The following is a 26,714-nucleotide window of genomic DNA, read 5'->3' as shown; positions in this document are numbered from 1 at the left end:
TAGTTGTGATGGTAGTACAACTTTGTGAATATACTAAAAATCACTGAATCATACCCTTTTAAAGGGTGAATTTTATTTTTTCCAGTTCTATTGTTATATAACTGACACATAGCATTGTATTAACTTAAGGTATACAACACAATTTTATATATATATATATATATATATATATATATATATATATCACATTTTCTTTATCCATATATTAGCTAATAAACATTTAAGTTTCCATGTCTTGGCCATTGTGAATATTGTTACAGTGAATCTGAAGGTGCAGATGTCTCTTTCTTAATAGTGATTTCATTTCCTTTGAATATATACCCAGAAGTGGAATTGCTGGATCATGCGGTAGTTTTATTTTTAATTTTTGAGGAATCTCCATACAGTTTTCCATAGTGACTGTACCAACTTACATTGCCACCAATAGTGCACAAGCGTTCTCTTTTCTCCACATCCTAGCCAGCACTTGCTATCTCTTGTCTTTTTGATGATAGCCATTCTAACAGATGTGAGGTGATATTTCATTGTGTTGGATTATATTTTTTAATTCATAAAATATAATTTTATTGTTTTAAATATTTTTCCAGCTTTATTGAGATACAATTGACAGAAAACTTTGTGTAAGTTTAAGGAGTACAGCAATGATGATTTGATATACATATATACTTTGAAATGATTACCACAATAAAGTTATTTAACACATCCATCACCTCACATAATTACAATTTGTGTGTGTGTGGTGAAAACATTTAAGTCTTGGCAAATTTCAGTATATAATACAAAACTGTTAACTATTGTCACCATGCTGGATTAGCTCCCCAGAACATGTTCATCTTAAAACTGGAAGTTTGTACACTTTGTGCAACATCTCCCCATTTCTCCCACCCTCCATGCCCTGGCAATCAACATTCTATTCTCTACTTCTGAGGTTTTTTTTTTTAAAATTCCGCATATAAGTGAGATCACACAGTATTTGTCTTCCTTTTTCTGTTTATTTCACTTAACATAAGGCCCTCAAAGTCTTTCCATATTTTCACAAATGGCAGGCTTCCCTTCTTTTATATGGCTGAATAATATTCCAAAGAACCTGCCTATTTTCATATTGGGTTATTTGTTTTTTTGTTATTGAGTTGTAGAAGTTCCTTATATATTTCAGATAGTAGCTCCTTATGAGATATATGATTTGCAAATATTTTCTCTCATTCCATAGGTTAACTTTTAATTTTGTTGATTGTTTCCTTTGATGCACAGAAGCAATCTGGATTTAAAACTTGAGGTCGTGGACTTCAAGCTGATGTCATGATGGAATGAGACTTAACTGGCCTAATAGCTTTTGCTTCCTCCCTCTGGGAGCCCTGAGCTGCCATTTTACAAGTCTGACAACCTCACTGGACAGAAATTGTCTACATGGCCCTGTATCTACATGGAGAAGGAGAGAGAAACAGAAGAGCCTGGTCTTTCAGCCATTCCTAACAAGACCATTCATATGAGTGAAGTCATCTTAGACCCACCTTAAAATCCCAATAGTCAGCTGAATAGCAGAGAGTGACCTCAGTCCATGCCACATGGAATAGAAGAATTATTCAGTCAAGTTCTGCATAAATTAATTACAGTCAGATACAGAACAGTGTATGGTGAGATATAGCCCTGTATGTGGACAGATACAGGATTGTGTATCATCAAACATAGACCTGTGTATAACAAGATACAACCCTGTGTGTAGACAGATACAGACCTGTATGTGATCATGTGAAATACATATGCATATACATATACAAATGCATTGATATAGGTAGTCAGATATTGATTGATCCATGTGTTGTCAGACACAGGCCTGTGTTCACATATAGACACATATGTGCAATTGGATACAGACTAACATATCACTGAATATGTACATACATGAAGTCATACATCCACATGAGGTTGCGTACAGATCTGAGTGTGTGGTGGGATACACACACATGTATTGGTGAATACAAGCCTATGAATGCTTGGATAAGGACATATCCTCATGACTTTGAGAATTGTGTGGTAATTCATCCCAGCAAAAGACACTAAGCCCTTTCTGACCAGCTCATTGAAAATGTGAGTCAAATGTAAATAAGAGAATCTTCTTTTTAAATAAGAAAACCAAAATGCAAGACTTATGTACAATCTATGGAGATGGTTACAAATTTTTATTGAGACATCAATTAATTTTTCACAATATATGTCTTATTCTGTTTGGTAAAAGAAGATATCAAAGCATGTAATATTCCACAAAGTAAATATGCAGAGTTGTGACATTCTAAATATATATATTTTTGCTGATGAAAGAAATCAAAAGTGACACAAAGACATGGAAATATATACTGTGTTCTTGGATTGGAAGAATCAATTGTTGTTAAAATTACCATACTACCTAAGGCAATCTACAGATTCAATGCAATCCCTATCAAATTAGCAATGGCATTTTTCACAGAAATAGAACAAAAATGTTTACAATTTGTATGGAAACACAAAAAAACCAGAATAGCCAAAACAATCTTGAGAAAGAAGAACAGAGCTGGAGGAATCACACTCCCTGACTTCAGACAATACTACAAAGAAACAATAATCAAAACAGTATGGTACTGACACAAAAACAGACATATAGATCAAAGGAACAGGATCAAAAACACCAAGAAATAAACCCATACACCTATGATCAATTAATCTACAACAAAGGAGGCAAGAATATACAAAGCAGAAAAGACAGTCTCTTCAATAAGCGGTGCTGGGAAAACTGGACAGCTACATGTAAAAGAATGAAATTAGAACATTCTCTAACACCATATACAAAAATAAGTTCAAATAGATTAAAGATCTAAATGTAACACTGGATACTATAAAACTCCTAGAGGAAAACATAGGCAGAACACTCATTGATATAAACAGCAGCAATAATTTTTTGGCTCTATCTCCTAGAGTAATGGAAATAAAAATAAACAAATGGGAACTAACTAAACTTAAAATCTTTTGCACAGCAAAGGAAATTATAAACAAAACAAAAATACAAACACCGACTGGGAGAAAATATTTGCAAATGAAGCTACAAACAAGAAATTAATTTCAAAAAAAATTACAAACAGCTCATACACCTTAATATCAAAGAAACAAACAACCCATTCAAAAAATGGGCAGAAGACCTAAAAAACATTTCTCCAAATAAGACATACAGATGGCCAACAGACACATGAAAAGATGCTCAGTATCACTAATTATTAGAGAAATGCATATCCAAACTACAATGAGGTATCACCTTACATCAGTCAGAATGGCCATAACTAAAAAATCTACAAATAATAAATGCTGGAGAGGGTGTGGAGGAAAAGGAAGCCTCCTACACTATTGGTGGGAATGTAAATTGGTACAGCCACTATGGAGAACGGTATGGAGGTTCCTTAAAAAACTAAAAATAGAGTTACCATATGATCCTGCAATCCCACTCCTGGGCATGTATCCAGAAAAATCTCTAATTCGAAAAGATACATGCATCCCAATATTCATAGCAGCTCTCTTTACAATAGCCAAGGCATGGAAGCAACCTAAATGTCCATCAACAGATGAATGGATAAAGAAGATGTGGCACATATATACAATGGAATATTACTCAGCCATTAAAAAAAAATGAAACTGAGTTATCTGTAGTGAGGTGGATGGACCTAGAGTCTGTCATACAGATTGAAGTAAGTCAGAAAGAGAAAAACAAATACCATATGCTAACACATATATATGGAATCTAAAAAAAAAAAAAGATTCTGACAAACCTAGGGACAGGATAGGAATAAAGACACAGATGTAGAAAATGGACTTGAGGACACAGGGAGGGGGAAGGATAAGCTGGGATGAAGTGAGAGAGTAGCATTGACATAGATCCACTACCAAATGTAAAATAGATAGCTAGTGGGAAGTAGCTGCATCGCACAGGGAGATCAGCTCAGTGCTTTGTGACCACCTAGAGGGGTGGGATAGGGAGGGTGGGAGGGAGATGCAAGAGGGAGAGGATATGGGGATATATATGTATACATATAGCTGCTTCACTTTGTTATACAGCAGAAGCTAACACAACATTGTAAAGCAATTATACTCCAATAAAGATGCTTAAAAAAAGAAAAAAAAGAATAAAATAATGTAATTTACAGCAGCATGGATGGACCTAGAGATTATCATATTAAGTAAAGTAAGTCAGGCAGAGAAAGACAAGTATAATATATCACTAATATGTGGAATCTAAAAATATGATATAAATAAACTTATTTACAAAAGAGAAATAGACTCACAGACCTAGAATACAAACTTATTGTTACCAAAGGGTATTGCAGGGTGTGGGGGTAGCAATAAATTAGGAGTTTGGGATTGACATATACACACTACTATATATAAAATAGATAAACAACAAGGACTTGGAACTATAGCACATGGAACTATATTCAATACCTTGTGATAACGTATAATGGAAAAGAATCTGAAAAAGAATATATATATATATATATATGCTCACATGTATATATATATATATGTATGTATAAGTGAATCACTTTGCTGTACACCTGAAACTAACACAATATTGTAAATTAACTATACTTCAATTTTAAAAATAGTTAAAAATAAATAAATATATTTTTATGGGAAGTTTTCAAACTTTATGAAATGACTCTAAAGTTTATCAGGAAAAATAAATATTTAGAAACGGCAGGAAGCATTTGAAAAATGTGAGTAATTAGTGGAGGTTATCCCTACCAGGTATAAGTACACATTAGAAATCCTTGACTATTGAAATATGTTAGTTGTAGGAGAATATATCAAAGTAGAAGGAGGAAGGGGCAGAGGGGAAAGAGGAGGAGAAAGAGGAAGAGAAATGGCACCAAAATTGAACCTTCTAGATGGTGTATAACCAGATATATTAAATAGAAAATTTTCAAAATATTACTTAATAATGTTGCCAGGTTATTTCACCTGTTTGGGATATATAGGCTTAGATGTTTCCTCATCACAAACAAAAATACATTCTAGATGGGTTAAAAAATAAAGTGTTTTGAAAATTTATTAAAAAAACATGAGGCTAAAATTTATAAAAATCAGTGGAAGGAAATTGAATTTTCCAAGAGCAATGTGACGGAAAATATCAAAAAGTAAAAGCATATTAATATGTAAAATCTTTGTATAAAAATACCCATAATTATAACATAAATAATATATTTATAGCAAATGCCAAAAAAGAGTAAATATTTGTAGCAAATATGTATATTTAACATAGAGTTAATCAAAAGTTATCAATAAATATTCTAATTCCAATAGATCAAGAAGAATTCAAGTAATTGAGAAGTTTTGTGGAGTGAATTCTACATCCCATATATTGTGCAAGGAATAGAGAACACAAAGACAATTAGTAATTTTCCTGACTTCAGGGAGCTTATAAACCAATGAACATAGACAATTAACACATTTTTATCTCATCACTTGAAATAACTCTACAAATTTCAAACTTAACTAAATTTCTAACTTGGTCGATTTGGGCTGCTATTACAGAATACCACAGACTGAGTGGAACAACAAAATTTATTTTTCACACTTTCAGAGGCTTGGAAGTCCAAGATCAAGGTGCCAGCAGATTTCCTGTCTGGTGAGGGTCCACTTTCTGGTTCATAGACAGCCATCTTTTTGCTGTGTCCTCACATGGCAGAAGAGTCAGGTGAGCTCTCTGGGGTCTCTTATAAGTGCATTAATCCCATTCATGAGGTATCCACCTTCATGAAGTAATAATTTCCAAAAGGGCCCAACTCCAAATACAACCACATTATAAATTATTTAACTTATGAATTTGGACACAAGCTCTCAGTCTATAACAACACACAAAAGTAGGAGGAATTAATTATATGAACTCTGATAAACTCAAGTGCTTGATATTAATTGGTGAATAGTATTATGTTTGGGAAAATTTTGAGATAATATAATAAATCTCCATGTAATAATAATAGGGGTAAAACTCAGGATATGATGTTTCTCATACAGTTTGATTTACCATTGAAAATCACCCATTGCCCCATAGCCTAAAGCCCTCATGAATCCAGACTAAATAAGGGAGGCAGAATAATAAGTTCCTTTTGCCGCATGCTTCCAAACATAGTAAAGGGTGATAATATTTTGTTTCAAGCCTGACTTGGACAGAGAGAGGATTTTATGAATGATGTCTCTGTCAAATAAAACAATATATTCTGCCCTCTTTTTTTTTTTCAAGTATTTACTATGAAGGTACAGTAATCAAAATAATGGGGTTTTGGCGTAAGGACAGACATGTAGGAACAGAGTGTCTAGAAATAGACCCACACATATACAGGCCATTGGATTTTGACAAAGGTTCCATGATAATCCAATGGAGAATAGTCTTTCCCACAAACTTTTAAAAGATCCTGAACACTTACAAGATATACAAAAAATAATTCAAAATCATAGACCTAAATGGAAAAGCTAAACTATAAAATTTATAGAAGAAAACATAGGAAAACCTTTGTCACTTGGGTTAGGCAAAGTATTTTTAGACAAGACACTAAAAGCATGAACCACAAAAGAAAAAAAATTGGTAAACTGCACTACATCAAAATTTTAAATTTCTGCTGTTTAACATGAAAAAAACAAGCTATAGACTTAAGAGAAAATATTTCTATAACACATATCTGAGAAAAGACTTGTATCCAAAATAAATAAATGAATCTTCCAATTAAATTATAAGAAGGCAACCCTACAAAAACTGAACCAAAAATTTGAATAGATGTTTCACTAAAGTTATATGTATAGAAAATAAGCACGTGAAAATAAGCTTAGTATTATTTTTCATTACAAAAGTGCATATTAAAACCCCCAATTCAGGGGAGGGATAAATTAGGAGGTTGGGATTAACAGATACACACCACTATACATAAAATAGATAATCAACAAGGACCTACTGCATAACACAGGGAACTCTACTCAATATTCTGAAATAACCTATACAGGAAAAGAATCTGAAAAAGAATAGATACTTAACAATCTGTGTTTCATTAATAAGAGAGATGAGAATGGTATATGTTTCCAGTAACTTTCTTAAAAGTGATATACGAAATATCTGGTGTCAAGTCCTCTGGTGCATGTTTTTAAACTGAAGTATAATTGAGTTAAAAAATAATATTAGTTTCAGGTGTACAACATTTTGATTCAATATTTTTATAGATTGTACTCCATTTAAAGTTATTAGAAAATAATTGCTATATTTCTCTGTGCTCTACAATATATCCTTGCTGCTTATAAATTTTACAGATAGTAGTTTGTATCTCTTGAACACATACCCTTATCTCGCCCCTCCCTCATTCCTTCTCCCTTCTGGTAACCACTAGTTTTTCTCTCTATCTGTGAGTCTGTTTCTGTTTCGCTATATAATCCCATTTTTTAATTTATTTAGGATCCATGTATAAGTGATTACATAGAATATTTCTCACTATCTGAATCATTTCACTAAGCATAATACTCTCTAAGTCCATTCACATAGTTGCAAATTTCATTTTTTATGGTTGAGTAATATTCCATTGTGTATATATATATATATATATATATATATATATATATATATACACAAAATCTTCTTTATCCATTCATCTGGTGATGCACATTTAGGCTGCTTCCATAATTTGGTTATTATAAATAATGCTGCTATGAACATTGAGGTGCATGTATCTTTTCTAATTAGTATTTTCATTTTATTCAGGTATATACCCAGGAGTAGAATTGCTGGGTCATATGGTAGTTCTTCTTTTAGTTTCTGAGAAACCTCCAAACTGTTTTTCACAGTGGCTACACCAATTTACATTCCCACCAACTGTGTAAAAGCGTTCCCTGTTCTCAACATCCTTGCCAACATTTGTTATTTGTCATCGTTTTGATGATAGCCATTCTAACAGGTGTGAGGTGATATCTCACTGTGGTTTTGCATTTTTCTGATGATTAGTGATGAGCATCTTTTCATGTGCCTTTTGTCCATTTGTATGTCCTCTTTGGGAAAATGACTATTCAGTTCTTCTGCCCATTTTTAATGGAGTTGTTTGGGTTTTTTTGCTGTTGAACTGAGATATTTATATATTTTGGATATTAACCCTTTATCAGTCATAACATTTGCAAATATTTTCTCCAACTCAGTAGGTTGTCTTTCATTTTGTCGATGGCTTCCTTTGCTGTGCAAAAGTTTTTATATTTTATTATGCTGCATTTATTTATTTTTACTTTTATTTCTTTTGTCTTAGGAGATAGGTCCAAAAAATATTGCTATGATTTATGTCAAAGAGTATTCTACCTATGTTTGCTTCGAGGACTTTTATGGTTTCTGGCCTTACAGTTAACTCTTTAATCTATTTTATTTTGTTTATGTATATGGTATGAGAAATTGTTCTAATCTCATTTTTTTCCATGTAGCTGTTCAATTTTCCAGCACCACTTATTGAAGATAATGTCTTTTTCCATTGTATATTCCTGACTTCTTTGTTGTAGATTAATTAACCATAAGTGGGTGGGTTTATTACTGGGCTTCCTATTTTATTTCATTAACCTATGTGTATATTTTCATGGCAGTACAATTCTGTTTTGACTACTGTAGCATTCTAGTATAGTCTGAAATCAGGGAGCATGATACCTCCAGCTCTTTCTTTTTTCTCAGGATTTCTTTGGCAATTTGGGGTCTTTTATGGTTCCATAAAAAATTTCAGATTATATGTCTAGTTCTGTGAAAAATGTCATGGGTATTTGATGGGGATTGCATTAAATCAGTAGATTGCTTTGAATACTATGGACATTTTAATAATATTAATTCTTCCAATCCAAGAACATAGGATACCTTTCCATTTCTTTAGATCATCTTCACATTCATTCCTCAATGTTTTATAGTTTTCAGAGCATAGGTCTTTCACCTCCTTGGTTAAGTTTATCCCTAGGAATTTTATTCCTTTTTAATGTGAATTTAAATGGGATTGTCATCCTTTCTCTTTCTGATTGGTCATTAATATTGAATAGAAAAGCAACACATTTCTATATATCTTGTATCCTGCAACAGTACTGAAATCATTTTTTAGTTCTAATAACTTTGTAGTGCTTTTTGGGGAGACTTTGGGGTTTCCTACATGTCATCATGTCATCTGCAAATAATGACAGTTTTATTTCTTTCCTTCCAAACTACATGCCTGTTATTGCTTTTCCTTGTTTGATTCCTGTGCCTAGGACTTCTAATACTATGTGAAATAGAAGTGGTGAGAGTGGGCATCCTTTTCTTTCCCTGATTTAGAGGAAATGCTTTTAGATTTCACCACTGAGTGTGACGTTGTGGTAGGTTTGTCATAAATGGCCTTTATTATGTTGAGGTATGTTCCCACTATGTCCATTTCCAGGAGAGTTTTTATCATAAATCGTTGCTGAATTTTCTCAAAAGCTTTTTCTACATCTATTGAGATAATCACATGATTTTTATTCTTCAATTGGTTGCCTTATTGATTTTCTGTCTGGATAATCAATCCATTGATGTCAGTGGGGTGTTAAAGTCTCCTACTATTATTGTATTATTGCCCAGATCTCCCTTTATATCTGTTAGTATTTTCTATATGTAGGTGCTTCTATATTGGGTGCATATATGTTAATGAGTGTAATATCCTCTTCTTTTACTGATCCCTTTATCATTATATAATACCTGTCTTTCTTTATGGCATTCATTTTTTTTAAACATCATTATTGGAGTATAATTGCTTTACAATGGTGTGTTAGTTTCTACTTTATAACAAAGTGAATCAGCTATACATACACATATATATCCATATCTCTTCCCTCTTGTGTCTCCCTCCCACCCTCCCTATCCCACCCCTCTAGATGGTCACAAAGCACCAAGATAATCTCCATGTGCTATGCGGCTGCTTTCCACTAGCTATCTATTTTACATTTGGTAGCATATATTAGTCCATGCCAATCTCTCACTTCGTTCAAGCTTAACCTTCCCCTCCCCATCTCCTCAAGTCCCTTCTCTAAATCTGCATCATTATTCCTGTCCTGCCCCTGGGATCCTCACAACCATTTTTTGAAATATTCCGTATATGTAAGTTAGCATATGGTATTTGTTTTTCTCTTTCTGACTTACTTCACTATGTATGACAGACTCTAGGTCCATCAACCTCACTACAAATAACTCAAATTCGTTTCTTAGTATGGCTGAGTAATATTCAATTGTATATATGTGCCACATCTCCTATATCCATTCATCTGTCCATGGACACTTAGGTTGTTCCATATCCTGGCTATTGTAAATAGAGCTGAAATGAACATTGTGGTACATGTCTCTTTTTGAATTATGGGTTTCTCAGGGTATATGCCTAGTAGTGGGAATACTGGATTGTATGGTAGTTCTATTTTTTCATTTTTTAAGGAACCTCCATACTGTTCTTCATAGTGGCTATATCAATTTCCATTCCTACCAACAGTGTAAGAGGGTTCCCTTTTCTCCACACCCTCTCCAGGATTTACTGTTTGGAGATTTTTTTTTTTATGATGGCCATTCGAACTGGTGTGAAGTGATACCTCATTGTAGTTTTGATTTGCATTTCTCTAATGATTAGTGATGTTTAGCATTCCTTCATGTGTTTGTCAGCAATCTGTATATCTTCTTTGGAGAAATGTCTAATTAGGTCTTCTGCCCATTTTTGGATTGGGTTGTTAGTTTTGTGCATATTGAGCTGCATGAGCTGCTTGTAAATTTTGGAAATTAGCCCTTTGCCAGTTGTTTCATTTGCAAATATTTTCTCCCATTCTGGGTGTTGTCATTTCATCTTGTTTATGGTTTCCTTTGCTGTGCAAAAGTTTTTAAGTTTCATTAGGTCCCGTTTGTTTATTTTTGTTTTTATTTCCATTTCTCTAGGAGGTGGGTCAAAAAGGATCTTGCTGTGATTTGTGTCATAGAGTGTTCTGCCTATGTTTTCCTCTAAGAGTTTTATAGTCTCTGGCCTTACATTTAGGTATTTAATCCATTTTGAGCTTATTTTTGTGTATGGTGTTAGGGAGTGTTCTATTTTCATTCTTTTACATGTACCTGTCCAGTTTTCCCAGCACCACTTATTGAAGAGGCTTTCTTTTCTCCATCATATATTCTTGCCTTCTTTATCAAAAATAAGGTGACCATATGTGTGTGGGTTTGTCTCTGGGTTTCTATCCTGTTCCATTGACTTATATTTCTGTTTTAGTGCCATTACCATACTGTCTTGATTACTGTAGCTTTGTAATATAGTCTGAAGTCAGGGAGCCTGATTCCTCCAGTTTCATATTTCTTTCTCAAGATTGCTTTGGCTATTCGGGGTCTTTTGTGTTTCCATACAAATTGTGAAATTTTTTGTTCTAGTTCTGTGAAAAATGCCAGTAGTAGTTTGATAGGCATTGCAGGGAATCTGTAGATTGCTTTGGGTAGTAGAGTCATTTTCACAATGTTGATTCTTCCAATCCAAGAACATGGTACATCTTTCCATCTGTTTGTATCATCTTTAATTTCTTTCATCAGTGTCTTATAATTTTCTGCATACAGGTCTTTTGTCTCCTTAGGTAGTTTTATTCCTAGGTATTTTATTCTTTTTGTGGCAACCATATATGGGAGTGTTTCCTTAATTTCTCTTTCAGATTTTTCATCATTGGTGTATAGGAATGCAAGAGATTTCTGTGCATTAATTTTGTTTCCTGCTACTTTACCAAATTCATTGATTATCTCTAGTAGTTTTCTGGTAACATCTTTAGGATTCTCTATGTATTGTATCATGTCATCTGCAAACAATGACAGCTTTACTTCTTTTCTGATTTGGATTCCTTTTATTTCTTTTTCTTCTCTGATTGCTGTGGTTTAAACTTCCAAAACTATGCTGAATAATAATGGTGAGAGTGGGCAACCTTGTCCTTTTCATGATCTTAGTGGAAATGTTTTGTTTTTCACCATTAAAAACGATGTTGGCTGTGGGTTTGTCATATATGGCCTTTATTTTGTTAAGGTAAGTTCTGTCTCTCCCTACTTTCTGGAGGTTTTTTTTTTTATCATAAATGGGTGTTGAATTTTGTCAAAAAGTTTTTCTGCATCTATTGTGATGATCATATGGTTTTTATCCTTCAATTTGTTAATACGGTGTATCACATTGATTTATTTGCATATATTGCAGAATCCTTGCATTCCTGGGATAAGCTCCACTTGATCATGGTGTATGATCCTATTAATGTGCTGTTGGATTCTGTTTGCTAGTATTTTGTTGAGGATTTTTGCATCTCTGTTCATCATTGATATTGGCCTGTAGTTTTCTTTCTTTGTGACATCTTTGTCTGGTTTGGGTATCATGGTGATGGTGGCCTTGTAGAATGAGTTTGGGAGTATTCCTCTCTCTGCTATCTTTTGGAAGAGTTTGAAAAGGATAGGTGTTAGCTCTTCTCTAAATGTTTGATAGAATTCACCTGTGAAGCCAGCTGGTCCTGGGATTTTGTTTGTTGGAAGATTTTTAATCACTGCCTCAATTTCAGTGCTTGTGACTGGTCTGTTTATATTTTCTATTTCTTCCTTGTTCAGTCTAGGAAGGTTGTGCTTTTCTAAGAATTTGTCCATTTCTTCCAGCCTGTCCATTTTATTGGCATATTGTTGCTTGTAGAAATCTGTCATGATCCTTGTTGACCATTGAGGAGAGCCAGGTCTTTGTGTTGAGATGGAGACATCTGGGAGACCTCTTGCCAATTAATATTCCCTGGGGTTGGGACTTCTTTGGGAATCCAATGTCCTGGACTCAGCTCTCCCACCTCAGAGGCTCAGGTCTCACCCCTGTCCAGAGCACCATGACCCTGCAAGCTGTATGGTGTGGAAACAAAGGGAAAAATAAAGAAAACAAACAGACACACAGAAGGACACACACACACACACACACACACACACACACACACACACACACACATACACAAAGGAGAGAAAACAAAAAAGAAGAAAGCAACCAAATAAACGAACACAAAAGTGAAAACAAACACTGAAAATAAATAACAAAAGCATAAAACCCAAAACAAATTAAAAGCAGAAAGCAAACTCTAGGTAGGTCTCTGGACCTTCTGTGTGCACTGTGGGGCCAGCTCAGACTCTGACCTGGCCTTACTCCTCCATGTACCTGCCCCCAAAGTCCACAGGCTCAATTGTGGGAACACTCATTATCTATTCAGATATTCCACAGATGCAGGGTTTACCAGGCTGATTGCAGGGATTTAATCTGCTGTTCCTGCAACTGCACAGAGAGAGTTCCCTTTCCCTTCTTTGATCTCACTACCCCTGGAGTTCAAATTTGGTTTTGGCCCTGTCTCTGCACTGGGTCACCCTCAGGCGTCTGTTCCCCACCCAGGCAAGGGGGGGCAAAAGCAGTGGCTAATTAGGGTTCACTTGCTCACTCAGGCCAGGGAGAAGAAGGGATACGACAGTCACAATTAGGATATTCAGGGACTGACTTCAGCAGCAGAGACCAGCAGGAAGTTGCAACAGTCTGAGGTGTGCCATTTGCTCTCCCTGGGAATTTGGCCCCAGCTCGCAGGACCCTTGGCTGTGGTGGGTTGCACAGACTCCCATGAAGATTTGGTCGGTGACCTGCACTTGCTCACAGGAACCCTGGTGGCAGCAGCGGCTGTGGTAGGTAGCCGTCGTGCCCACCTCTGGGGTCCTAGATAGCAGCTGTGGCTTGCACCCAGTCCTAGAGGTCATGTAGGTGGTGCCCTGCTCTCTGTGAGCACACAGAGAAAGAAGCTCCTATGGCGGGCACACCCCTCTCCTCATGAACCCACAACAATGGTCTTGCCTCTCTGGAAGGCCCAGGTTTCTTCCTGGACTCCCTCAGCTGTGGCGCACTAGCCCCCTCAGGCTGTCTTCATGCAGCCAACTGAAGTTCTCTTCCTGGGGTCTGACCTCTGCTTAAGCCTCAGCACCCAGTCCCCACCAACCCTGGCAGGCAAGCAAGCGTCTCAGGCTGGGGAGTGCTGGTTGGCACCGATCCTCTGTGCGGGATTCTCTCCACTTTGCCCTCTGCACTCTTTTCGTTGCACTCTCCCCTGAGGCTCTGAAGCTCTCCCATGTCCCTGCCAGCCAGGGGGCTACCTAATGTGTGGAAACTTTTCCTCCTTCACACCTCCCTCCCAGAGGTGCATGTCCTCTCCTAATTCCTTTGTCATTTTTTTTTTCTCCTGTTTTCTGTTGCCTTACCCAATTATTGGAGATTTTCTTGCCTTTTTGGAAGTCTGAGGTCTTCTGCCAGTGTTCAGTAGGTGTTCTGTACAAGTTGTTCCACATATAGATGTATTTTTGATGTATATGTGGGGAAGAAGGTAAGCTCCACATCTTACTCCTCTGCAATCTTCCCAAAACTCCCATCCTTTCACTTTCAATCTTTGTTTGTCTTTCACCCTAAAGTGAATCTGTCATAGGCAGCATAATGTAGGTTCTTGGGGGGGGGGGTTATACAATCTCTAACTCTGTGTCTTTTGATCAGCACATTTATCCCATTGACATTTAAAGTAATTATTGATAGGTATGTAATTACAGACATTTTAATCCTTGTTTTCCAGTTGTTTTTGTAGTTCTTCTTTGTTCATTTCTTCTTCTTTTTGTTTTTCATTCTGTGGTTTGATGATTTTCTTTTGTAGTATGCTTGAATTCCTTTCTTTTTATTCTCTGTGATTCTACTGTATGTTTTTGATTTGTGGTTATCATGTAGTACAAGTATGTTGGCCCATAACTATACATATCTGCTTTAAACTGATAGTCATTTAAGTTCAAACTCATTCTAAAAGATCTACATTTTTATACTCCCCTCTCCCACATTTTGTGATTTTGATATCCTATTTTACATCTTCATACTTACCCTTTTACTATTAATTGTGGTTATAATTGCTTTTACAATTGTTTGTTTTTTAATCTATGTACTGGTTTATTTAAGTGATCTTCAATCCTTTTATATATTTAGCTTTTGTATTGTTATTTTCCCTTTCCTATAGATTCTCACTTCTTTTCTATTTAGAGAAGACCCATCGATATTTATTTTATTGTAGGTTCAGTAGTTCCGAGTTGTTTTAGTTTTTTCTTGTCTGAGAAATTCTTTATCTCTCCTTCTATTCTAAATGATAATCTTGCTGGGTAGTGTATCCTACATTGCAGGCTTTTCTATTTGAAGACTTTGCATATATCATGACACTCTGGCCTGCAAATTTCTTCAGAGAAATCAGCTGATAGCCTCACGGGGGTTCCTTTCTAACTGACTCTTTGTTTTTCTCTTGCTGCCTTTACAATCCTCTCTTTAAATTTCACCTTTTTAATTACAATATGTCTTGGTGTGAAATGGTTTGAGTTTGTCTTGTTTGGGACCCTCTGAGTTTCCTATAACTGGATACCTATTTCTTTCTTTAGGTTTGGACACTTTTCAGCCATAATTTCTTCAAATACATTTTTGATCTCCCCTCTCTCTCTTCTCCTTCTAGAACCCCTATTATGCATAGGTTGCCATACTTTATATTAACCCATAGGTCTCATATGTTGCTTTTACTTTTTTTTTCACTTGTCTTTCTGTCTGCTGTTCTGATTGGATGATTTCTATTATTCTATCTTCCAGATCACTTATTTGTTTTTCTGTATTACTTAATGTGCAATAACATCACTTCTAGATTGGTTTTTATCTCAACAATTGACTTGTCTATTTTTGATTGGTTCATCTTTAAAGTTTCTAGTTCCTCGTTACAGTGATCTGCATTTCTATTGATAACCTTTCTTAATTCCTTTAGCATTGTAATTACCCTCTTTTTGAACTTGCAGTATAGTAGATTGGTGAGGTCTGTTTCCTTTTTTGTTCTTTTAGGGGATTTCTCTTATTGTTTAAATTGGGAGTAGTTCCTCTGCATTTTCATTTTACCTAACTTCCTCTCTATATATAAATTTAGGAGAAACAGTTAACTACTGCGGCCTTGAAGGGGTGTTTTAATTTGGGAACATCCCTTTGTAGATTGTGTGTCCAATATTTTTGGTGCAAAGGCTGGTTTTGGTATGGATGCCAGCCACATCTTTCTTCAGAATGTGCTGACTGTTATCCCCTTGATAGGGCATGTGGTTGGTGTTTTGGTGTCCAGAGACTGTGCTGGATGTGAGGCAGGTCTTCCTCTTTGCTTCATGGCTATCTCTGTACCTGTAACCTGTGTGGCATGGTGTCTGCTCTGCAATTGTTAGGGTAGAGGCCCTAAGGGTTGGAGTCCATTAGGCTCCATTGCCCTTGAGTAAATGTCCTACCTTAAAGGAAGTGATTGCTGAAGTATGTGAAGCCAATGAGGTCTCAGCAAACTTATGCACTGCCCATGTATGTGTCCATGGTTCTGCTCAGAAGCAGCCCAAGGTCGAGTCCTTTCTCTGCTGTGTTTGTCCCAGATCTAGTGCAAGACTTTGATGTGGAGTAGGCTGTGGTTTGCGATTTAGGGTTGTGGCTGCGGGAATTGAGTTGGCCTTTGTGCTTCCTGAGATCTGGGCTGCCTCTATGGCAGACTTCTCCCAGGACCTGTCTGCCCCAGATCTAGGGCTAAGCTACGGCATGGAGTGGGTGGAGGCAGGGTGCTTTTGCTGGGCAAGGAAACACTGCATATTCCTGCCCAGGTCCTGTCTGACCAAGATTCAGTGTTAGCACATTCTTGTGGTGCCGATCACTGTGTACACTGACAGGGTTTGCCCATCTAGTTTCACCTCCTTGTGCACAAACTGACAGTGTCTACACAGACTTGCCACCCACACCAGTGCATGCACTGAATGGTGTCCACGGCTCTGCCTAGATCACACCCCAGGCACCTGGGTCTGTCTCTTTGTAGCTAGACTGAATCTTTGCCTTGATCTTGTGCTAGGCTGTGATGTGGAATGAGCAGAGCTGGGATGTTCACCCCCTCAGATTGGGAAATATAATGAGGTGGCAGTAGCCAGTGCAAGGCTCTCTCTTCTCTGATTTTTAGCAAGCCAACATGCTCACACTCTTCATGAATAGAGTCTAGGTTTCTCCAGCCCTTCTATCTGTCTCAGTAGATTTCCCAGGGGGCAAGGGGGCTTGTCTCCTCTGTGCTGGACCTCAGGACTAGGTTTCCCAGATTGTGAGTTGACCTACTCACAACCCAGGGTGAGGGTCCACCTGTATGGATCTTCTTCTTCTTACAGATCCCTCCCAGGGGCACATGTCCTGACATGATGCCTTTATTTACTTGTCCTACCCAGTTACATGGAGATCTTTTTTGCAGCTTTGGTATTATAGGAGTTCTCCTGCCACTTTCCAGTTAGTTTTCCATGAGAATTTTTCCACGTGTAGATGTATTTTTGAGGTATTTGTAGGGGAAGGTGAGCTCCAAATCCTCCTATTCTGCTGTCTTGACCCCCCTCAATAGTTATTTTAATAGTCATCTTTATTATGTGAATATACTGCAATACACTTAAGCCATCTTGTTTAACATTCAGTTTTGTTCTTTATATTTGCCTTTGATTCATTTGACAAATATTTAATAAGTGTTTGCCATATGTCAGGCACTATGTATGTCACTAGGAATATAGCAGGGGTATGTGTGTGTGTTTGTGTGTGTGTGTGTGTGTGTGTGTGTGTAGTCTTCATAACGCTTCAGTTCAAGCTATTATAAATAATGCTACCACAAAAAAACTCGAATAATAAATCTATATCTGTCTTTTCTCAATATGTCTTTTGCATAGACTCTTAAGAGTGGAATTACTAAGTTAGAGGATATAAACATTACAAGGCTGTTGATATAAATTGCCAAATATCTCATTAGAAAGGTTGTATCATTTTATGAGCTTGTAAAAGTTATTCAGGCAGGCATCATGTCTGTCTTCCTTATACAACTATATTCTCATCACGTAAGACAATGCCTAGAACATTTTAGATGGTTTATACATGTTTTTAAAAAGTAAATGAGTAAACAAAACCTCATCAACAATCTATTAGATAGTGGCTATCTCACCTCTCTTCGCCATAATGTAGTTTAATGGCTAAAAGTGTACTTTCAAGCCAGGCTACCTGGTTGTGCATTTTTCCTTTGTTTCTTAGTAGCTTTGTGAGCTTGAGCAAATTACTTGACCTCTGTAAGTCTCAATTTTCTCATCTGTAAAGTGGAGCTAATGCAATTGTTGACCTCTTAGGGTTGTTGTAAAGGTTAATACACTGATCCTTAAATATTGCCTGCCATATAATAAGCACTCAATAAATGTTAACTCTAGCTATTTTTATAGTTTTTAAAATTCTATATTAAAAGACTAAATTTACCAGTATAGTATCTCATTGTTATATGCTGAAGTCACTTGATCATGATTATATATACACATTCTGAGTCTTAGAGTTTCTCTTATTAATTTGTATACATTCTGTGTTAAAAAAAAGAAAATGAAACAAGCAAACAAACCTTAGAATCTTGAGACATATAGATCTTTTTGAATTCTGATTCTATCACTAACTTTGTGAATTTGAGGGAGGTAATTAACTTCTCTGTGCCTCCATTATGTTGTCTATATCATGAAGATAGCAAAAACGTCTACTTTAAAAGCTTTTGCTAATGATTAAATGACCTATACTTACAAAGCACTTTTTAAACTTCCAGATATATAGTACAGTAATGGCTCAATCAGTGTTAGTTATTTCCACATCTCACCAAGACTGTGACCGTCCTCTTGTTTCAAAATCACTTTCCATCCCTATTCCTTTTCCCATACTACTTCTAGACTAGTCTTAACAAAGGACAGCTTTGCTCACGATACTTATCTCTCTCTGCTCAAAAACCTAGACTGTCTCCCCATTACTTACTAAATTAAGTCCAAACTTAGCCTAGCATTTTAAATCTTTCCACTTTCTGATTTCAAATTACCTTTACCGCCTTCTCTACATCAATGCCTCTTCCCCAAATTGGACCCCTTGCTGTTCTCTGAATCATCACTTTCACTTCTCCACACATTTACTGTTATGGACTGAGCATTTGTGTGCTCCTAAAATTCATAGGTTGAAGACCCAACCCCCAGCGCAATGGTATTAGGAGGTGGGGCTTTGGGGAAGTAATTAAGTTTAATGAGGTAATGAGGGTAGAAACCCCATGATGGTTTCAATGCCCTTATGAGAAGAGAGAGAGACACCAGAGCTTCCTATCTGTCCGCCATCTGCAAGCCATGAAAAAGCTCTAACCAGGAACCAAAACTGACTGGCACCTTAATCTTGGGCTTCCTAAACTTCAGAACTATAGAAATAAATGTCTGTTATTCAAGCCACCCAAGCCTATGGTATTTTGTTATGGCAAAGCAACCTAAGACACTTACTTATGCTAATCTCCTTGCTTGAAATGCCTTTTATTCCATGTATATCTAGCAAAATTCATGCAAGTCTGATTCAAATGCCATCTGTTCCAAGTAAGGTTTCTTGTCCCCTTGATGAAAAGATGTGCTTAGTGCCTCCTCTGAAGACAAATTGCAGTACTTTGTATACTTGTGTTATCCTCCATGGGACAATAAGCTGCTTAAGGCAGGGACATTGTCTCCTTTATCTTCCAGTGCTAAATACCCAATCGGTGCTCAACATCAACTTGTTAAATTGAAAACCTAGTAATTATAACTGGAATGCAAAAAAGAAGACTAATTCCTGGGCTTGTTTCTCAGAATTCCAATACTAAGTTGCTTTGGTGAAAAGTAGGGGACTGTTGAATACATTCTAGGAAGAAGATGAAAAGACTACTGAAAATATTTTTAGAAATGTATTTATTTGATAAAAAAAAGTTTTATGGAGAACCTACTGGGTATATGTAAGGTGATTCTGTTGTAAGCATAGTCTTTGGTCCTAAAAGCTTAAAGCTTCTCAGACTAATATGTTTCAACTCATTTGCCAGGCAAGAGAGAAAGGGAGGCAGAGCAAGTGTGCAGGCAAGAATGGGTTAAAAAAAACTTGCCAAAAGTTTTATAAAGATGCAATAGAGTTAGAGGGAGTAAAACAAAAACAAAACAGAAACTTGATTGAGATGTCCAAATACAAGAAAACCACAGAATTTCTCCCTTCTTCCTACCCTGGCAGCCTAGCCTGAATCACTCATTCATCTTTTATTCATTCATTTGTTCTATTCAACAAACGTTTACTGAGTGATTATTATGTGGAGAACTGTGCTTGGCCTGTAGGGGAGAAAAGGGAGCTCACAGTCTGGGAGCAGAGGTAGCTACATAAATAACAATTATACTAGCCAGACAGCATAAAGAGTGTGTATTCTGGGAGATCAAGAGAAGCAGGGGCCATTGGGCTGGAGTTAACTCACAGAGTGAAGCAAATCATAAAGTTTCTTCCTGCTGCTATTCAGGCAGCTCCAGAATCCGTGAGGAGCATCTCTGACATTTGTGGAAATTATGGCATTTGTGATCCTTTGACCGCATATTTTCTTGTCAGTTTTTCTCCAAACTGGTGCAAAAAGGGTTCGGGGTGGCATTTGGGGATTTTACTTCTCTTTGTTTTTGTTTTCATTCTTAAATTTGAATTCATTATATGTGCTGTCCATTCTTTCTCTGAATATGGTTTCCCCAATTTTAAAATGGTAGTTGGTAGGAAAAATACAGTACCATACACTACACAGCTTTTGCTTTATTGCCAGTGTTTCTGACACAGTCATGGATGCCTTTTTATTATAAAAGCCTAGCTGACCAGTTTTTCTGTACATCTGAGAGTTTGATTCATTATAATCAGCTGCCAAATAAGTTCTTATACAAATAATTCCTATCTAAAGAAGGTGTTTCATTTCTAGGGGTTTTATATCTTATGAGCCAGTCAACAGCACTTGTGGCACAGCTTCTAGGTGACAATGTATCAAGTGCTTTGAGGAATTTTTGAAACAGCACATGCAGCCCATGTGCACAAACAACAAAACACTCACAGCTATAATCAGCCATAAACGGCAAAAGATTCAGGATAAAGGGAGAAAGCAAGCCAGATCAAGCTAATGGAACTAGTAGGCTGACCACAGACCACCATTTGGTGGGCACCAGTGTCTCATCACAAAGGCAACTAAACATTCAAGTTACATCTGTCTGCTCCGTCTCAAATCATTGGGACAGATGGTCTCCATTCCTTAAGCCCTTTGCTTCTAGAACACAGCATGAAGAAGACAGATCTGGTGTTGGAATTGGATTGATGAAGATTTGAATCCTGGATCTGTCACGTACTAACTCTGTGGCTGTGAGTAATTAATTGATTTCCCTTCTCCCATTGTGCAGAATGGAGATGGCAATCACACCTGCTTCACTGAATTATTTTGAAAATTCAATGAAATTATAAATACAAAGTGCATGGAAGATAGTTTATGTACCCAACAAATACAAGCTCTTTTCCTTCTGACCTTTTCATGAGATGCAAAGAACACAGCATTTAGGAGTCAGAAGATATCAACTAGTTATGTGACTCTGGTCAAGTCATACAAACTTTCCAGGCCTCAGTTTTCTTACCTTACTTACAAACTTGTTGGAAGTGCTCCAGAGCAAAATGGATGAGAATATAAAATTATTTTGCAAAACCATTATGCAATGGAAATGTAAGGTGTTCTCATTAGTATGCTCAGCAGCACTTCTATTATCATGAGGAAGATAATCTAGTTATTGCCACTCTCCTAAATTTATTTTCAACCTTCCTTCCTCCTAAATTTATTTTCAACCTTCCTTTGTCCTAAATTTATTTTCTAATAGAATGAGTCAAACCTGCTGCTGTTGCTAATTAAAATGCTCTTATAGGTGAATGAAAATATCACTCGCCGTGTGCGTGTGTGTGTGTGTGTGTGTGTGTGTGTGTGTATGTGAATGGGTGATTGAGGGGTTGGGCGTTTCATATATCAATCTACTCTTTTAAGCACCTCATTTCTTGGAAGTTTGAATTTCAGGCCATTTTTTTTCCTCTGAGGCTCAGAGTAAACTAATTAGATTTGTTTTGTCCAGTATGTGTGTTTCTTTTTCTTATAAATGTATTTTTATTGCAGAAGAAATTATGCAAACTAAAGAAAAGAATAAAGTAACCCATTGCCCTAGCACATCCACTGTGAACTTTTTGGCATTTTGATACTTTTGCCAAGTGTTTCTCTCCATTGTGAAGGTAGAAATAAAATCAAAAGGAGAGAACAATACACAGCTCAATAAAAAACAGATTTCCCTAAAATTAACAGTCATTCAGGAATCTTTTTTGCCTTGTCATTCTGTCCTATGCCCACAGGCAAGGACTCTCTTATACTCTGGATATTCCTTACAAAAGCCCTTGTCAAAGTGTGGTTTTAGAACCACCTGCATCAAAGTCATCTAAGAGCATGTTAAAAATGCGGTACCACAGGACCCACCCAAGACCCATTGAATTAGAACATCTCGCAGTGGTGCTGCCAAACTACATTTTTAACAGGCTCCCTAGATGATTCTATAACAATAATGAATGTCTCAAATAAATTTAATAGAAAAACTTTATAAAATATGCAAACATGGTAAAAAATTCAAACAGTTCAAAAGAGTATACAATGAAAAATAAACCTTCATATATCCCTGGTTGTACACTGCTCTCCTACCCAGACACAACCACTGTTACCCATTTGTTGAATACCCTCCTAGAAGTATTTTTTTAGCATATATAAGCATTACGACTATATAAATATGTATATGAATATGTATATGTGTATATATACATGTATATATATGCTTGATAATCTGCATGTCAATAAACTAGACAATTGTGATACACACTCCAGTTACACAATCATTATAGATACTGCCTAGTATAGTGTTTGGCATGGAATAGCTGCCCCAAATACTTTTTAAATTGAGATATAATTATAATATCATATATTTCACTCATTTAAAGTATAAAATTCAGTGGAATTTAGTATATTCACAATGTTGTGCAACTATCACCACTATTTAACTTGAGAACATTTTTATCATCCCCAAAAAGAAACCCCATACCCATTAGCAGTCACTCCCCATTCTTCTTTTCCCCCAGCCCCTGGCAACCACCAATCTACTTTCTGTCTCTTTGGAATTGATTATTCTTGACATTTCATATAAATGAAAACATACAGTAAGTGACTTCTTGTGTCTGGCTATGTGCACTTAGCATATTTTCAAGGTTCATCCTCATTGTACCATGTACTAGCACTTTATACTCACTTCCCTCAGCACCATTTGTTTAAAGACTATTCTTTTCTCCATTGAATTATTTTGGCATCCTGGTTGAAAACCAATTAACCACGAATACATCATATTATTTCTGGACTCTAAATTCTATTCCATTAATCTATAAATCTATTCTTATGCCAGTACCACAATGTATTTATTACTGTAACTTTGTAGCAAGTTTTGAAACCGGGAAATATGAGTCCTCCAATTTTATTCTTATTTTTCAAGATTGTTTTGGCTATTCTGGGTACCTTACATTTCCATATACATGATTTTTTTTCCATTTACTTAGGTCTTCTTTAATTTACTTCAACAATATTTGCAGTTTTTTTCTTTTGTATTGAAGTATAGTTGATTTACAGTGTTTCAGGTGCACAGCAAAGTAATTCAGGTACACACATATATTATATTATATATATATATATTTTTCAGATTCTTTTCCATTATAGGTTATTACAAAATATTCAATATACTTCTCTGGGCTGTACAGTAGGTCCTTGTTTATCTATTTTATATATAGTAGTGTGTATATGTTCATCTCAAATTCCTGACTTATCCCTCCCCCCTTTCTTTTTTGGTAACCATAAGTTTGTTTTCTATGTCTGTAAGTCTATTTCTGTTTTGTAAATAACTTGATTTGTATATTTTTTTAGATTCCACATATAAGTGATATTGTATGATATGTGTCTTTCTCTGTCTGACTTAGGAGACACTAGGTCCATCCATGTTGCTTCAAATGGCATTATTTCATTCTTCTTTATGGCTGAGTAATATTCCATTCATATGTATGTATGTGTATATATATGTATATATGTGTGTGTATATGTAACATATATATATGTGGTATATATATATATATATATATATATATATATATATATATATATATATATATATATATATATATATATATACCACATCTTCTTTTTCCATTCATCAATGGACATTTAGGTTGCTTCCATTCTTGGCTATTATAAATAGTGCTCCTATGAACATTGGGGTGCATGTATCTTTTCAAATTAGAGTTTTCATCTTTTCCAGATATATGCCAAGGAGTGGAATTGCTGGATCATATGGTAGCTCTATTTTTAGTTTCTTAAGGAACCTCCATACTTTTCTCTATAGTGGCTGCACCAATTTACATTCCCACCAACAATGTACAAGAGCTCCTTTTTCTCCACACACCCTCCAGCATTTATTATTTGTAGACTTTATTTTTATCAGGGTATAGTTGCTTTACACTGTTGTGTTAGTTTCTGCTGTACAGCAAAGTGATACAGCCATGCATATACATATATCCCATCTTTCTGGATTTCCTTCCCATTTAGGTCACCACAGAGCACCGAGTAGACTTCCCAGTGCTACACAGTAGGTTCTCATTAGTTATCTATTTTATACATAATAGTGCATATATGTCAATCCCAATCTCCCAATTCATCCTACCCTCACCCTCTTTCCCCCTTGTTATTGATATGTTTGTTCTCTTCATCTGTGTCTCTATTTTTGCTTTGCAAATAAGATCATCTTTACCGTTTCTCTAGATTCCACATGTATGAGTTAATATATGATATTTCTTTTTCTCTTTCTGACTTACTTCACTCTGTATGACAGTCTCTAGGTCCATCCACGTCTCTGGAAATGACACAATTTTGTTCCTTTTTATGGCTACGTAAGATTCCTTTGTATACATGTACCACATCTTCTTTATCCATTCATCTGTTGATGGACATTTAGGTTGCTTTCATGTCCTGGCTATTGTAAATACTGCCACAATGAACATTGGGGTGCATGTACCTTTTTGAATTATGGTTTTCTCTAGGTATATGCCCAGGAATGGGATTGCTGGTCACATGGTAGTTCTATTTTTAGTTTTTTAAGGAACCTCCATACTGTTCTCCATGGTGGCTGTATCAATTTACATTCCCACCAGCAGTGCAAGAGGGTTCCCTTTTCTCCACACCCTCTCCAGCATTTATTTTTTGTAGATTTTTTGATGATGGCCTTTCTGACTGGTATGAGGTGATACTTCATTGTAGTTTTGATTTGCATTTCTCTAATAATTAGTGATGTTGAGCATCTTTTCATGTGTTTGTTAACCACCTGTATGTCTTCTTTGGAGAAATATCTATCTACGTCCTCTGCCCAATTTTTGAATGGGTTGTTTGTTTCTTTGATATTGAGCTATATAAGCTGTTTGTATATTTTGGAAATTAATTCCTTGTCAGTTGCCTCATTTGCAAATGTCTTCTCCCGTTCTGTAGGTAGTCTTCTAGTTTTGTTTATGTTTCCCTTTGCTGTGCAAAAAGGTTTAAGTTTAATTAGGTCCTATTTCTTTATTTTCGCTTTTGTTTCCACTACTCTAGGAGATGAAGCTAAATTAATAATGCTGCCATTTTCAATTTTCTGCATACATGCTTTGAAGTTCTTTTGTCTACTTTATCCTTATATATTTTATTATTTTTAAGTTACAGTAAATGTAATTATTTTCTTAATTTCATTTTTGAATTGTTTATTCCTAGTGTATAGAAATATAATTGATTTTTGTATATTGATCTCATATCTTGTAACCTTGATGAACTCATTTGTTAGCTCTAATAGTTTTTTAGTTAATCCTTATGATGTTTTCTATATAGAAGATCATGTCATCTGCAAATAGAGGTAGTTTTATTTCTTCCTTTCCAATCATGGATTACTTTTATTTCATTCTTCTTCCTAATTGCCCTAGTTAGAATCTCTAGTACAATGTTGAATAAAAATGAGAGTCCTCATCCTTGTCTTATTTCTGATCTTATGGGGAAAACATCTAGTCTTTACCATGAAATATTAAGTTAGCTGTGGGATTTGTGTACAGGCACTCTATAAGGTTTAGGAAGTTCCTTTACATTCCTAGTATGTTGAGGGTTTTTACCATTAAAGGGTGTTGGATTTTAACAAATGCTTTTTTCTGTGTCTATTGAAATGAACATATGGTTTTTATCCATTAGTATAATAATATGGTATAGTACATTAATTGATTTTCACAGGTTGAACCAACCATGCAATCCAGGGATAAATCCCACTTGGTCATGATATATAATCCTTTTTATATGTTGTTGGATTTGTTTTTTTTTTTAGTATTTTGTTAATGATTTCTGTGTCTATATTCATAAGCAAAATTGGTCTGTAGTTTTATTTTATTGTCAGGTTTTGATATCAGACTAATACTGGCCTTAAAAAGTGAGTTGAGTGGCATTCCCTCCTCTTCTATTTTTTGGAAGAATGTGTGAAAATTTGGTATTAATCCTCTTGTTATTGATTTCTAATGACATACCATAGTTAGGGTAGATATTTGGTATGATTTCAATCTTCATGAATTTGCTAAGAATTGTTTTATGGCTTAACATGCGGTCTATCCTAGAAAATGTTCCATATGCTCTTGAGAAGAATGTGTATTCTGCTGTTGTCTGATGGATTGGATTGTTCTGTG

This window comes from Tursiops truncatus, chromosome X (genome assembly GCF_011762595.2).
Source record: "Tursiops truncatus isolate mTurTru1 chromosome X, mTurTru1.mat.Y, whole genome shotgun sequence".
In the NCBI taxonomy this organism is placed as follows: Eukaryota; Metazoa; Chordata; class Mammalia; order Artiodactyla; family Delphinidae; genus Tursiops; species Tursiops truncatus.
Note: the sequence above shows the minus strand (reverse complement) of the source record.